Source organism: Cetorhinus maximus, chromosome 3 (assembly GCF_964194155.1).
Source record: "Cetorhinus maximus chromosome 3, sCetMax3.hap1.1, whole genome shotgun sequence".
NCBI classification, from domain to species: Eukaryota; Metazoa; Chordata; class Chondrichthyes; order Lamniformes; family Cetorhinidae; genus Cetorhinus; species Cetorhinus maximus.
This window is the reverse complement of record NC_135881.1, coordinates 85,560,750-85,577,546: the sequence shown is the minus strand read 5'-3', so window position 1 is coordinate 85,577,546 and position 16,797 is coordinate 85,560,750. Positions and strand designations below refer to the sequence as shown.

Below are 16,797 nucleotides of genomic sequence, written 5' to 3'. Positions count from 1 at the left end.
AATGTGACCAAGAGATCCCATCTGATCCATTATGAAGGCCAATTAATATTGTTAAAGAGCTCACTGAGAGTTTGTTAAGATGCATGTGGTGATTTTCATTGGGTGCATGGGCTGCGAATGAAGGTGGACACACAGTGGACACACAGCCAGTCAAGGTTGCAGCAACAAATTATCTGCACCCCATGAAAGGGGGAAAGGTGCAGAGGGGGACTCTGTCATTGAAGGACAGGTGCCACTGGCTCATTGTAGGTGGCAGGGAGTAGGTGCTTGGGCAGTGCAGGGGGCTGTCACCTGCCTGGCATCGTGGAGGCCTAAGAGGAGGAAACAAGGCTGCCGAACACAACTGATTGGTGGTGGGCGGGAGGGAACCTGAGTACAAGGGAGGCAGCAGCTGTCAACGAGGGCACAACTCTCAGATTTTGGAACCAGTGATCAAATTTGTGTTGTGAGGAAAACACAAAGCATCTGCAAAGGCATACAGATAGGTTGAGTGAGTGGGAAAAAAATTGGCACATGGAGTGTAATGTGAGAAAATGTGAGGTAATCCACATTGGTAGGAAGAATATAAAAGCATGATATTATTTAAATGGAGAAAGACTACATAATGCTGTGGTACAGAGTGAACTGGGAGTCCTCATACATGAATCACAAAAAGTTAGTGTGCAGGTACAATAAGTAATTAGAAAGGCAAATGGAATGCTGGCCTTTATTGCAAGGGAATGGAGTATAAAAGTAGAGAAGTTTTGCTACAGCTGTACAGGGTGTAAGTGAGACCACACTTCGAGCACCCTGTTTAGTTTTGGTCTCCTTATCTAAAGAGAGAGGCGATTGCATTGGAGGCCTTTCAGAGAAGGTTCACTCGGTTGATTCCTAAGATGAAGCGGTTGTCTTATGAGGAAGGGTTGAGCTATACTCATTGAGTTTAGAAGAATGGAGGTGATCGTATTGAAACATGTGATTCTGAGGGGGCTTGATGGGGTAGATGCTGAGAGGATGTTTCCTCCCTTTGGGGCATCTAGAACTAGGGAGCACAGTTTCAGAATAAGGGATCACCCATTTAAGACAGAGATGAGGAGGATTTTTTTCTCTCAATCTTTGGAATTCTCTACCCCAGAGAATTGTGGAGGCTGGATCATTGAATATATTCAAGGCTGAGTTAGACAGATTTTTGACCTAAAACGGAGTTAAGGGTTATTGGGGAGTTAAGTACGGAAATGGAGTTGAGGCCCCAATCATATCAGCCATGATCTTATTGAATGGTAAAACAGGCTTGAAGAGCCAAATGACCTACTCACACTCATATTTTTTATGTTCTTATGGTGGTGAGGAGCAACAATCTCTGCAGGAAGGGCAGAGCACCAGGCATTAGAAGGATATAGGAGAGGGTACAGAGGCAGGAAGGACACGGAGGCCATACCCTCAACATAGGAAGACAGAGACGGAGTTACCTGAAGTTGACTGACAACCAGTGCCACAGCATACTAGGACTCTCCAGTCACAATTATCTGTGCCCTTGTAGTGGATGACACACACCTCACAGCACTGGTCACTATGCCCTGGCAGTAGCCATCAAAGTCACAGTGTCCATGAACCTCTTCACTTCTGGCTCTTTCCAAGGATCAGTTATGGACCTTGGCAGCATATCGTGAATGACTGAACAACACTGCACTTCACAGGTCACAGTTGACTTATTTGCCAGATCTGGACAGTAAGTTCAATTTCAGCCAGGAGGTTCCTCACAGGCACAAAGAGCATTGGGTTTCTCAGCCATCACAGGATTTCACCAAGGACAGGGCACTATTGACTTCGTCCATGTGGCCATCAAGGAACCGAGTGACAGGCCAGTCATTTCATCAACAGGAATGGCCGAATTGGGTTTGTCCTGTTTTTTGAGGACAGGACATACCTGGGTAGTTTTCTACATTATCTGACGGAGGTCAGTGTGGTAGCTGTACTGGAACGGATTGGCTAGGGGTGCAGCTAGTTATGGAACTATCAGAGTCAATAGCCTTTGCTATTGTGAATTATATGAAGACTAGCATTTGATGGCAGAGACCTCAGGGGAAAACCGCGATGGATCGTCCACTTGGCTGAAGATGATTTAGCCTGACTTTTGCAATGTTGTGCTGGGTCCCCCTCCATTGGGGATGAGGATACTTTTGGAGCCTCCTCTTGCAGTTAATTGTTTAATTGTCCACCACCATTCATGACTGGATGTGACAGGGCTTCAAAGCTTTGACCTGATTTTGTGTGTGGGATCACTTAGGTCTATCTATTGCATGCTGTTTCCGCTGTTCAGCATGCAAGTAATCCTGTTTTGTAGCTTCACCAGGTTAGCACCTCAGTTTTAGGTATGCCTAGTGCTGCTCCTGGCATGCTGCCCTGCACTCTTCATTGAACCAGGATTGATCCCCAGCTTGATGATAATAATAGAGTGAAGGATATGCCGGGCCATGAGGTTACACATTGTGGTTGAATACAATTCTGCTGCTGATGGCCCAGTGCGCCTTAATGATGTCCAGTTTTGAACTGCTAGATCTGTTCTTAGTCTATCCCATTTAGCACAGTGGTAGTGTCACATAATATGATGGAGGGCATTCTCAGTGTGAATTGGGACTTTGTCTCCACAAGAACTGTGATGTGGTCACTCCTACCAATACTGTCATGAATAGATGCACCTGCACCAAGTAAATTGGTGAGTGCTCACACCTCCTGCAGGCCCAATCTGGCCAATGTGTCCTTCAGGATGCGACCAGCTCAGTCAGTTGTGGTACTACCAAGCAAGACTTGGTAATGGATATTGAAGTTCCTCAACCTGGAGTACGTTCTGTGCCCTTACTATCCTCAGTGCTTCTTTCAAGTGGTGTTCAACATGGAGGAGCACTGATTCATCAGCCGAGGGAGGGCTATAGGTAGTAATCAACAGGAAGTTTCCTTGCACATGATTGACCTGATGCTTTGAGGCTTCATAGGGCTTGGAGACAATGTTGAGGATTCAGAGGGCCGCTCCTTCCTGACTGTATACTTCTGTGCTGCCACCTCTGGTGGGACAGGACATACCCAGCAATGATGATGTAAGAATCTGGGATATTGGCTGTAAGGTATGATTTGGTGAGGATGATTATGTCAGGCTGTTGCTTGACTAGCCTATGAGACAGCTCTCCCAATTCTGGCACAAGTCCTCAACTGTTAGTGAGTAGGGTCAAGTGGGCAGGGAGTTCCTTTGTCGTTTGCAGCGCATTGGTTGATGCTGGATGCCCTGGCCGGTTTTATTCTTTTTCGGCTTTTCTGCCATGGTTTGGTAAAACTAGGCTATTTCAGAAGACAGTTAAGAATTAATTATATTGCTGCGGTTTGAGTTCCATGTTGGCCAGACTGGGTAAGGTTGGTAAATTTTCTTCTCTGAAGGGTATTAGTGAACCAGATGGGTTTTTATGAGAAAATGAAAGTTTCATGGTCATTATTACTGGGACTAGCATTTTATTCCAGATTTATTTGATGAATTTAAATTCCCTCATCTGCCTTAGGGGGATGTGAACTCATGTGGCTGAATTTTGCAGCGGAGTATTGCTCGCACCCCCGGAAGAAGTGTTAGTCCTGAACTGACTGACATTAAACAAGGCCATCCCGCAGTGATAACACGCTCCAGGCAGCATTAAGGAGATACAGGTGGGACTTCCACCCTCAGTGGGAGGAAGTCCTGCCCTCGAAAACTGCCAGCCAATCTGATTAGCTTGCAGCTCTGGCATTCCCAGCAGTGCCATAACTCCATAGTGGGTGCTGCTGGGACTGCAATAGGCCCAGGGATGAAGAGGATATGGCCCCAAGAGCGAGGTAATTCCAGGGTCCTGGATGCGGAGGGATCAGGGTGCCTGGGGAGGGATATGAGGGGGTTGAGGGGCAGGTTTAAGTGGACAGGCGGGATGTGACAAAGGTGGGGTAACATCTTGAAGGGTGTGCCCCAAATGTGCATAGGGCATCCCCCAAAGGATGTACCCCTTCCCTTCCTTCCTGCCTTCATACCAGTTAGGTGAAAAAAAAGCCTTGCTACTCCCGCTCGCCTGGCCATGCCAACCACAGAATGGCTTGGGCAGTATAATATTTGGGTAATTTGGCTTGGTCACAAGGTCAATTCCCCATTAATTATTTTTTCAAAATGTAGGGCGGCCTCCTGATTTTGCTGAGCTGCTGATTTCGCCGCCTGCACGCCTACCATTTTATGGGGACCAGGTCAGGCATGGGTGGGATGGCAGTGGGCTAGCCACCTGTCATATTTTATGTGCAAACCCCCACTGAAAACAAGCCTCTGAGAGGCCATAAAATCCAACCTCATTACGGGATGGATTAGACACTGAGGGTGAGCTTCCCAAACCCCAGAGTAAATGTCGGGAGTGATCCCACCTCCGGTTAGCAGGCTTGTCCAGCTTTAATTTTTTAGCCTAAGTCCCAGTAATAATGAGGCGAGACTTCCACCCATCTCCAAGAGGGGTCCTGCCTCAGAGAGGTGACCAGCAGTACCACTGGAAGCAGTGGTCATTGCTGGTACTGCAGCTAGGAGAAGGCATTTAGCGATGGACCCGGGCCCCCAGTTAAGTCCGGAATCTTGGTGGGGGAGGCAGGGGTTCAGCAGGGTAGGAGGCATGTTGGTCAGGGAAGGGAAGGAGGGTGGATGTGGGGAGGGAATACTGTTGGGCGGGGCTCTGATTGGAACCTAGGACTTGGAAGGGAGGCACAACACCCTCCCCAGCCCCACCCACCCCAGCTTTTCACTGGCCAGCAGGTTCAAACCTGCCAGGCTTCACAGACCTGCCAGGCTGCATGTTGGGCACAGGCCTCTCCCTGCACGTTAAATCCAAGTGGCGGCAATATGAGGCGCTTAAATAGGCACTAACTGTCCACTTAAGGACCTGGATTGGGCTATGGGCAGGCAGCCCACCCAACAACTCCCCCGCCATTCATAACATCATGTTGGGACAGGGGTGGGGTGGGTGGGCTTGCAGTGGCATGCCACCACAGGTACTGTGCCCTATCTTATGGATTCACCCACCTGTTTTCCCACATGCGGATAGCTCATAAAATCCAATCCTATGTCCCAAAGCATTATTATGGACCTCTGGAATTCCAGTCCAGTAACATTACCACTATGGTACCGCCATCCCACTAATGCAGGGTACTAGTCTCTCTGAATCCAAGCTCTAAACAGTTTTCATTCAGTACTCCAAAAAGGCTCTCTTACCTTCCTTTTCCAGTTCTGACAAAGTGTGCAGGATTTTTCCTGCAGATATCTGAACACTTCCATAAGTCAGAAGCCTGCACTGTGTGGTATTCAACGTGATGTTCACCAGGGCGGTCAACTAGTGGTAAGAGGGCAGGTTCACTGTCCAATTAAGGATGGTTGGTGGGCTTTTGAAGCTGGAGGGCCAAACAGAGGCCTTATAGCTTAATATGAGCGGCAGGATTTAATGGAAGGTAAGTAAGGGAGAGGACACTTCAAAATGAGGTGCCCTCTCTTCAACTTGTTAAAATTTAAACTAAAAAATAGGTTTGCAGTCAGGCTACCACTGTGAGAAGAACAGCAGAGTGGGTGGAGCTCCTCAATGGGCTTCTGTAGCAGCACCCAGGCAAGTAGGGAGAGCCTCTAGGCCTGAGTGGTCCCCTTAGTCTGCCACTGAGGGTTCACCTTCAAGCAGCTAAACTGGCCCCTGCTGCCTGTGGGAAACTGAAGGCCGACTGCAAATTTCCAGTCAGCCCTTTAATTGGTCTTAACAAGCTCTTAATGAGCTAGATCAACTACCTGCCCTTCCACCCCTCATCCCATCTCTGCAAAAATGTCCCAAGGATAGGATGGAGCCAGGATACTAGTACGCCATCTAGCACTACTATTTTCACCTGCTTTGAAATCCAACCCCAGTGAGACCTAATAATCAAGCCTAGTGTCCGTACACATAATCTTGATCTGGTTTTTCTCCTGCAAAATTGTGATAGGTCTCATGTGCATTTTCAGCAACTTCTGTTTTAATTTCTCAGAATGTACATTTTGCCACCCTCACAAAGGAAACCTTGGATTTTAGTATTGTCTAACAAGGATATCCTGAGAACACACCTGACCTTTGTATGTCGCAACAGAAGTTTTATATAAATAAAGGTTGTCAGTGTTGGCCCTGTGAGTACTCTCAGCTCTGTGTCAAAAGGTCCTGTGTCAAGCCCCACTCTGGATAGAAGCACATAATCTAGGCTGCCGTGTTAATATCACACCTGCTGAATGTGCTGTTTTTCAGGTGTGATGTCAAACTGAGGCTCCGACTCGCGCAGATGAAGGTAAAATAACTGATGACATTACTCATAGAAGAGGAAGGATTTCTCCAATTGTGGCTAATATTTATCCTTCAACCAACATCACTGGTCATTGTATAATTTCTGTTTGTAGGTCCTTGCTGTGTGAAAATCAGCAGCTACATTACCGACAATACTTCAGTGACTACATTTAAAAAGTACTTTATTGAATGCAAAGTGCTTTGTAACGTCTCGTGGTTGTGAAAAGCATTATGCAAATGCAAGTTCTTTCTTCCTAAAATCCAGCTCTTCAGGTTTGCTAAACTGAACTCAACACAGAGGTGGAAACAGAAAACTTGTCTAAAATATCCTTTTTAAGTTTGTTTTTATATCATTTGCAATATTTTATAGAAAACATTTGACAAAACATTCCAAAATATTGCCTCCCTTGACTACTTTTTACAGTATTGGGGATTTCCCTTGATAGATTCTGTACACAATTCCATTCATGGTCTTTTCTCCCATAAATAAAATCAATAACTCCCTCTGTATTCGATCTCCTTGACATGAATGTGCGTAAAAAGTGGATAAATTCAATGAAGCTGTCAAGCTCATTGAAACTGTCAAATGGAACTGTCAAAGAGAACTGTCAAGCTGTCAAGGAATTTAAACCTCCTGCACTTTAAATATTACATATGAACATACGAATTAGGAGGAGTAGGCCACTCAGCCCCTCCAGCCTGCTCTGCCATTCAATAAGATCATGGCTGATCTGAATGTAACTTCAACCCCACATTCCTGCCTACCCCCTAAAAAACTGATGGCAGTTTTAAAAAAAAAATCAGTGCTTGCCATTTCATTCTGTCTGTTGACATAAGCCTGAGGGTTAGCATTATAGGATTAGTGCTGCATGACTGATTTCACAACCTATCATTATCATGGTGGGATGCCTGTCAATTCACAGTTCACTGACAGCTCCAAGTGCTTATAAAATCTTTGAAGTGGGATTTGAATACAAATGCTTGTTGTTATAAGGGATGAGGCAATTAAATGTACTGAATGGGCTTTTTCAATGAGAGTGTTTTTTTTAAAATAGTGAATTTATCAATAGACACTTAAGAACTTTATTTAGGCCAGGATTTTCCACTCCTGCCCATGGCGGGCGTCAGGGCGAGCAGGAATGGAAAACATTGCAAGAGTGAAAAAAATCTGTTTCATGTCAAGGGGAAATCAGGTTGCGATTGTCCGTACCTGATTCAATGGCAATGTGCATTTCCCGCTGTGCCATGTCAGGAACCTCATTTTAATATATTTGAATATGATGAATATTCATTATAATGGCCGTTTGTCAGAATCATCCCCCCACGCTGGGTCAATAGGGTACATCGGCGTCTAATTAGACTGACATGCTTCACAACTGGATATAAGCAAAATGCGCCTCAGTCCAGAGGGGTTTCTGGCACAGTAATGGACCAAGGATGGCACACTCACAGTCAGGGTGGGCTGTACATGGTTAAAATGGAGTGTATGGCCATTGCAGGGTTTCACAGGGAGAGAGGGGATGTAGTTTCAATAGCTCGCTATGCAATAGGCCTCAAGAAGGGGCGGGCTAATCTGCAAATGGGGCATAGGCATATCTGCCTCAATACATTCAAGGGTTACACAGGGATATCCTCCACGATCAAAATGGCGCAAAGCATTGGATGGGAAGGCTTGGAGGGAGGAAAACCTTCATATAATGTGCCCCCAATACGATGGCAGGGATTACTGCAGTCACACAAGGGAGGATCTAAGCTGGTCTGGCAGTAAGGCCTCAGCACCAGCATCTTGCAATCTGAAGAGATGGTGCAGCACAAAATTAATCTAAGGAATAGTGGTGCAATGCACTGGTGGGCCGATTAAAGAGGCACCCAACTGAATTGTTTATTGCCAAATGAGAAGAGATGCACAGCTGACACATGTTAGGAGCCTTTCAATGACAATGCAGGGAATCAGGAGAGTGAAGCAATAAAGAGCATTCATGCAAGATTAATGACGAGTCATGGCAGTAATAGAACGCCTTGCTTTAACCTCTTGTTCCAGGTGTGCCAATTGCCCACAGCAATAACGAGGTCTAGAGCATTTTGGTGACTGGACAAGCTGCAGGTATGTCTTTAACACAGGAGCTCACAGTCTTAGCACTAACATGCTCACATAGAGCCCCCTCAAATAATCACAGTTCCTCAATGAACATTAGATCTCATGAGTATCACAAAGAATGTGGTCTGACAGTGCAGTGATTGAGGATCCCAGCATTTGGCCTAACCAATCTCATAGCAGCCGGTCATGTCAAGCACGTTACTTGCGCTGTCAGGATTTCAATGTCAACTAGGTATCTTCACTGGATCCAAGCCTTTGAACTCACAGTCACACACTGGTAATGTACAGAAATTTGAGTTTTGGGGGCTCATGCTGACTCATGTCTTTTTCTCATTGATGCTTCAGGGAGGAGACCTTCAGGAAGATGGAAGCTGGGTTTATTGCTGCCTGCCTGCAGGCAGGAGAGAAGGTGGGAAAGATTGCAATTGCATTGCCAGGCTTGCCAAAGGGAGGAGCCAAACCCTCAAGAGCAAGAGGCAGCACCCACTGTGGATGCAGAGGATGAGGCTAACAGAAACGTTGTGAGTAGGTGGCTCTCGAGACTGAGAGTATACAAAACTCGCATGTTTTATCTGCAGATGAATGAGAGACAGTGTTGCCAATGCCTCATGTCCATGGATCTGGTGACTCACATTTGCCACATTCTCCAGGAATTGAAACCATGGGGACTGGGACGACATCCATTGCCAGTGGCTGTGAAAGCAACCATCGCACTCAACTTCAACACGAGTGGCTTCTTCCAGGGCTCCACTGCAGACCTGTGCGGGATCTCCCAAGCGTCCACACACAAATGCACACATGAGATGACAGATGCCCTTTTTGCAAAGGCCCACGATTATGTACACTTTGCCAGAGATCAAGAGAGCCAGCAGCCAGAGCACTGGGCTTTGCTGAGATTTTCAGATTCCCACAGGTGCAGGCTGCTGTTGACTACACTCATGTGGTTATAAAAGTGCCCTAGCAACAGGCACTGCAATACATAAACAGGAAAGCATTCCACTTGCTCAGTGTTCAGCTGGTCTGTGACCACAAGAAACAAATCGTGCAGTGTGTGCGTGATACCCAGGAAGCTGCCATGACTCATACATCTTGAGTGGATCGCAGATCCCTGACATCTTTGAGAAGCCATACAGAATCCAGGGTTGGCTCCTCAGCGACAAGGAGTACCCGCAAAGGACCTTGGCTGGTGACGCCCATGCGGCAGCCACAAAACCCTGCAGAGAGAAGGTACAACAATGTTCATATCGCTACACGAACATTGATAAAGCAGAGCATTGGCATCTTGAGGATGCAGTTTCAATGCCTCGACAGATGTGGTGGAGCACACCAGTACGCTCCTAGAGGGTCTCTCAGATTAGCATGGCTTGCTGCACGCGGCACCACCTGGCACTGCAAACGGGGGGAGGACCTGCCAGATGCAGTCATGGAAGAGCTGCATGTCTCCTCTGCTGAGGAGGACATTGAAAGGGATGAGGGTGATGAGTTTGAGGAAGCTGAGGCTGCAGGGGAAGAGGACATAGCATGGGCCAGATGAGGCCAGGCATTCACGTGAGGCTCTCACATTCCAGGATGAGGATGATGAGTCATAGTCTGCATCCTCTTGGACAAGTGTCCTCTCTCATGGGCCCGCATGAACACTAACTTTGCTAAACCCCTCCTTTCCTGGCAACTATGCACTTCTTTTAACTCTGAACAAGAGTCACAAGGACTTGAAACGTTAACTCTTTTTTTTCTCTACAGATGCTGTTAGACCTGCTCAGTTTTTCCAGCATTTTCTGTTTTTGTTTCAGATTTCCAGCATCCGCAGTATTTTGCTTTTAACTATGCACTTCAATCTGAGAGTGAGTTCTTAACCATTTTGTGAACCATTTTCCTGGTTCTTTGAAGGATGATGAAGCCTTGGGAACATGCGTTCTTGTTGAGATGAGGTCCAACCTGGGGTAGGGCTCTCTGGCATCACATGTCAGAGGCACAGCCTCTTCTAGCATCTCTGAAGCATCCCAGTCACCATGGCAACTGAGTAGAGGCAGGAGCTGTTCTACAATCTTCAATGCACTCGTAACTGTATGTCTTCAGTCTGATAAAGCTCCTCAAGGAGATCCATCTGCCAAAAATGGACAACACATTCTGTGTCACCTCGACGGTGTGACTGAAAGGTCACACTTTGGCCAAGGCAGCCGAGAACATTATGTTGCTCTCGCTCGATTTTGGCATCACCTCGTCCTTTGTGTCACCTTCTCCTCCATCACATTGACATCAGTCACTCCTAGTTAGGGATGCAGGCGTGCATTCATCCTGACCTTTCCATGGATTTGGACCACTTGAGGATCATGAAGTTCACACAGTCAGCCTGCCCTCATGGCCAGCCCTGGCCCTTTCCAGCTGCAAAATGCAAAGACACCATGACCCGCTCAAGGTAACATTTGGTGATAATAAAGAGCTCTTATCAGATTAATTATATTCTGGGTTGCATTCCACTGGTACCTTAAAAAGTGTAAAAAGCTACTATATACACTTCCAGAGTAAGCTCCAAGGCTCCTTTGACTGCAACACATGACTATTTGTTTTTATCTTCAATGACCTTGGTGAGGGTATAGGTGAGGGGAGGCTACTTAAAACATGTGGCTCAGCTCTGCGTCCCTACATTGTGATGAGAGCCTTGTGGCCACAATGCAGATACAAGGTTAGAAAGGCAGAAGGTTGGAGGCTTGAGTGCCAGAAAAATGTAATGCCTTCGAGGGCCTGAGCTCCGGCACTTAAAGGTGGAAAGATGCTCACGCTTCTCGCTGAGCTTAGCAATTGTGCACTGTGAGAGTCGGATACGCGCAAAGCAGACAGGACCGCACTCAAGCTCTGAGTAAGGGGCTTATAGATAGGAAATCATGCCAGATGACAGTAAGTAAATGAAGTGTTAGGATCTATGATCCTTCTCCATGCATTTACATGTCTCGATGGAAACAAGACCTTCACCTGACAATAATGCAGACAAGACGGGTGAACACCTTAGCCTCAACCTTAAACAGCAAAGAATGAAGAAGGCATTAAGCAGTACACCATGTGAATGAGGTTCCTTACACAAGTAGACTTGACATTAAGGACGTTGGAAATTATATGCGACGTGGAAGCTGACAACATCTACCAGAGGCACCTGGTTTCAATATCTGCAATAAGTGGCGACAGGGACCATTGTGTCACACCTGATGGACAACAACACAGCTGATCATAAAGGGGAGGCAAACACAAAAGATATGAAATAGGTAGTTTTCTATTCACATTAGTGCAAAGTATATAACATGGGGTTAATACCCATGCCACCGTCGTGCTCCTAATATTTCTTAATTTTCCTAACCCTGCATCCCTGACATCCACAGCAGAGGTGGAGGTGGCTTGATGTCTGCTACACCATGTTGTCTGCGATGACTTTGGCGGGCGTCCTCTGGAGGGCCAAGACCTGGATGGCCCCGGCCTGCTTTGGGTCTCCTGATGTAGGGCAGGTGCACCCTCCTCGGCATGCGGACCTGAAGGTGATGGGGTCACAGGAACAAGGGATTGAGATCGGCTGGCCACTCCTGGAGTCACCTGGGCGGATGGCACTGGAGTGTCCAGATGCTGGATCCCCCTCCCTATGGACGACCAGGCTGACTCCTTGAGGAGAGGGTAAGCTGGAGTGAAATCGAGTTGCCCTGCACCCCTTCTCGCATAGCCACTGACGGATGCCACCAATGCCTACTCCAATGAAGTGCAGCTCCTGGTGCACTGCAGGACCTTTGTCCTGGACCAAGGTCTCCATGGCAGCTGTCATCCTACTAGTGTTGACCTCAGTGCATTGGCACACCAAGGCTATAACCTCGGACTGAACATGGACGGACTCCTCCATCGAACTTTGTAATCTGTGGAAAACAGCTGACAATCCTTCCTGACTGTTGCTGAAGCTCCACCAACTAAGTTAGGACCAAGTCTGGAGGCTCGTCACCAGAGTCGGACTCAATAGGACTCAAATGGAGTGAAGGCCTTAATTTCAGCCATTCCACCCCTGGTCTGGGACCTCTGTCTTCTACTGTGTGCGACCTTGTCCTGCATGAAGGCAAATGGAGAGATTGTGAGCAGGAAACATGCCAAGACAGATGATATGCCCGCCTTGTGTGGGTGGTGAGTGGAGCAGTGGACAGGATGAGGTCACAAACTACACAGGATATAATGCCTGATGGGCTTGTGAATGTGTGAGTTGAGGATGATGAGGCTATTCACTTACCCTGCCAGAATGGATGAGATCGTTCATCCTCTTCTTGCACTGGATTGCAGACCTTTTCTATGCCACATTTGCACTGACCACCGAAGACATTGCCTCCCAAGCTGGAGTGGTAGCATTGGTGGACCTCCTCTGGCCATTACTGGGTTAGAGGACATTCCGGTGGGCCTCGACAGCGTCCAGCAGGTGGCCCAGCGAAGCATCACTGTACTCGGGAGCCGCACTCTTCTTGCTTTTCGATGCTATTTCTTCCCTGGGGCTATCTTGGCCTGGGGACATCGAGAAAGCCATGTGCGGGTGTAGTTTAAATATGCCCGGAGGAAAGAACCACTGGGGTCACTGCGGGGCAGGCAAATCAGAGTTCACCACCTGCAATCTGACATGTTTCCCGTTTTTCCGCCATTAATGAGGTGGAGAATGAACATTATGGCACAAAAACCCGCCATTACGCATGGTGGGGAAAATGCCACTTTTCCCACCCGCCACCTCATTTAGAGCGCGGATGGGAAAATCCCGTACTTAATCTCAGCATGGGTCCAGAGGTCTGCCCATGCTGGATACTGGCATGGAAGCTGTAAGGGCAAAGGCTGATGGGTGGAGAGCATAGGTTGGCATGAGTTGGATCTAAGTTGGCATAGGGGCTATGAAGGGCCATGGGAGGGTGGGTGGAGGGGCATTGGTTGGCATGAAAGGTATGAGAGACCATGGCGGGGGGTGGGTCAGGGGGCATAGGTTGACATGGGGAGTGCTTGGGGGGGAGGTGAGGGTTTGAGGTCTGGAGGGCTGTTATTTGTTTCATTCATTTTTTACATCTTTGCAAAGTGCTGGAGCACTGAGGCTGCCCTATCACCCAGCCTGCCTCTGCACTCAACAGCCTCCAAACTCTTTCCCAGTCACCTGCCACGACTCCCATTTGCACCAATCCCTACCTCCCCGCCAGACTGAATCAGATCATCCAGGGCACTTTTTCCCAAGTCTTGCCGAGCCAGCAAATGTCCCTACTCTGCTTTACTGACTTGGGAGCAAAAATTCAGGCCAAAGATAGCAGGTGCGATTTTAAACCTCCCCCACCAGGATGGTTGAAGGAATGGATCTGAGGGTTTAGATTTCAAAAGTTGGAAACTGGATTCCAAACAACCTTCAACATCTGTTGGGGTACCAGCAACCAATCTGCTCTCCAGAGGCAGATCAATAATTTAAACGTGATTATGAAGCTGAGATCCTCAAAGTTACCACAATTTTAAATGTAAGTGCTATGGACCAGCTTATCAAGCATTCGGGAAACTTGACAGCTGGAGAGATGCAAGAATAGCTGTATCTAAGTGCTTTTCCAGCACTGCTTGTGGGCCAGGAAGAGTAAGAGTGCTTCCCCACTGGTCCACCAAGCCAACTTGTTTAGCTCCCTGCAATTCTAAGCCCCTATGATCAGCCAATCACCCCCTCCAACCTCCCTCACCCCAATGCATGGGGAAGAATTTTCCCCGCGTCAGGAAGGGGGGCAAGTTCAGGAGTGGGCGCGTGTGGGCACGCCTCCAATCGGCACCCCCAATTGGGGGCACGCCGCCATTTTACATGGGCGGGCCAATTAAGGCCCGCCCAGCATGACGTCTGCCAGGAAGCGCTTTGTGCTCCCTGTGTGGGCGGGGGGGTTTCCTTAAGCTGGGAGTGTGCTTTTGCGTGCATGTGCGCAAAAGAGCACACTCATCTCCCTGAGGCTAAGTGCTGCCTCAGGGAGATCGGCGCCAAATTTAAAAATGGTACATGTAGAAAAATGATATTTCCCTGACATGTCCCCTCATGTGACACTGTCACATGAGTTGGGACATGTCCATCACTTCTAAGTAAACTTTTATTAAATTTTCAAAACCTACATGAAACCTCATCCCGCCCGTGGATGAGTTTTCATGCTTTTTCTGAAGCCCACCAGGACTCCCAGCCTGCCCGCCAACCTTAAGGTTGGATGGGCAGGTCCATTAACTGGTCTAATTACTTTTTAAATGGCCTCAATTGTCCGTTGACAGGTCAGCGGGCGCACAGCTGATTCGGCTGAGCCCCTGCCGACCTGAAAATTGAAATGATGCGGGGTGACGTTGGGAGTTCCACCTGACGTCAACCCATGTCATTTTACGTGTTGGCAATCGGGCCCCGCCCCCCCGCTCACCGACCTCAATATCCTGCCCTCACCCCACCAGCCTTTCCGATCTTCCCAATCTCTGATTTCTCCCCTCACCCTGGTTTCCATGATCTCTTCCCACCCTTGTCTCTATTCTCTGGCTATGGCCTTAACCTGGCTGCTACCGATTGGGCATCAGATTTGTTTTTAAATAAGGTACTGTCATGATTTTTGAGTTATCCACATTTCCGGGTTTCCAGCCTGCTACGGCTTCCTCCACCTTCCTGTAAGTATCGGGACACAAGTTTCAGGTTGAAGACCTTTATCAGAAGATGTTCGAGATGAACAGTTTTTAAGCCAGCATAAAGCCAGGGAAAATGTGGGCAAGGAAAGAGCAGAAGGAAAAATTTTATGACTGGATGGAGTGCAGGAGTAACTAAGTGACAACAGGGAAAGCAAATGGAGGTGATAACATGAAAAGAATAGAAACAAAAGATGGATGCAAATGGTTACATCAGAATAGCTAAGGGGGAGGGAAGCATGAAAGACTTGACAAAGCAGGGACGTTTGCCATAGCCTGGGAATGTAGCAAATTTTAATTATAACGTGTATTTGATTATGGGCAGCTACATGTTAAGATTTGTTAGCTTGTAATTTTTATTTGAATTAAAGTGCAGAAAATGTTGTGAAACCTATTAAAATCATCAAGACATTCAGTGACAGCCACTGACAATGATAAAACTATATCAACCAAAAATCACAAAAACCTTGCATGAAGTTTATCCAGCCTTTTCCTGACTTCTCCACCAACCCTTTACTCTCAACACTGCTGAGTCTCTACACCACGCCAAACAAAAAATCCTTGATTCATTGGCTCACAGTATCTTGCTGTCAGGCTGCCACAGATTCTGGCTAGCAGGTCAAGACTCTAAGATCTTTGCTTTGTAGCCTGCCTCAGCAAGCTTCACAGCATTGGTTCAATATTGTCAACATCAGGACTCAACACAAGGAATAAAACAATCTTATTCCTTTCACAAATGTCAATATGGAACAATTCCCTAACCTGGGTCAGCAAAGAACTAAGGCTGTGTTTATCTGTGCCACAACACTAGGGGGAAGCACTTCCTGCACATGTGCATTGTCAGTGTCAGTGTCAGTGTCAGAGTGTCAGCTGCTGCATTAAAACAAACAAGTTGGCTTGACACAGACTAACAATACTGTATCGTCTTAAACCAATTGCAAGTTCTTGTGTCCACTTTACCTATCATTTATCAACTGTTCCCTCTGTAAAATATACTTCTGACCATTCAGTGAATGATGAAGATATATAATCAGGAAATTTCAGTAAACAATAGTCCCAACATCCAATGAACTCAGAGATCGTGGAGAATTAATTGTAATATTTTTTGATAAAAATCAATAAAAATTTTTCTTGAATAAAATACCAAAGGAGAAACGTATTATCTCATGTTGGATTCAAAACAATACCCCTGGGATTAAGAGTCCAACTATCATTTGACTCAACTACCTGGGCTGTGAGGGGTTCCCTGCATAAAGCCTTGACAGGCTGGGGGGAAACAGCATTTAAATAAACTCAGGCATCTTGTTTATTTTCATGGTCTGATTTATTATAATTGTAGCAAGTTAACTGGTGTTCTGTGTGTGGGTTGGGGAGGGGTCTAATCCCTCTGTAGATGTAGCCAAAGGTCTCTACCTTGATATCATTACAGAGCTTTGATAATACAACCATTGCCAATCACAGCACTAACACTGATTCGACGCTTACGTAAATAGGCAGCTTCACAAAACCAAATTTCTGAAAAGGAAAAATTCCATCCAACCCCCAGCGTGTGGAACAGCAGTGTGAGTCGAGTGCGCATGCGCAACTGTTTCTGCTGCACTTCTGTTCAATGGCAGGAGTTACAGTTATTTGGTTCATGCAAGGAAGAAAGTATCCTCAGTACTTTTTACGTGACAATTTTACTTCATAAAGATAGCTTTCCTTTAACCAAGTACTTTTGGA

General features: G+C 46.9%; 1 protein-coding gene across 4 annotated transcripts in view; it reads right to left on the bottom strand.

Moving 5' to 3' along the window:
* cobl (cordon-bleu WH2 repeat protein) overlaps positions 1–16,797 on the bottom strand; it is a 536,382-nt gene that overhangs the window by 84,589 nt on the left and 434,996 nt on the right. The gene's annotated exons all lie outside the window — the stretch shown is intronic.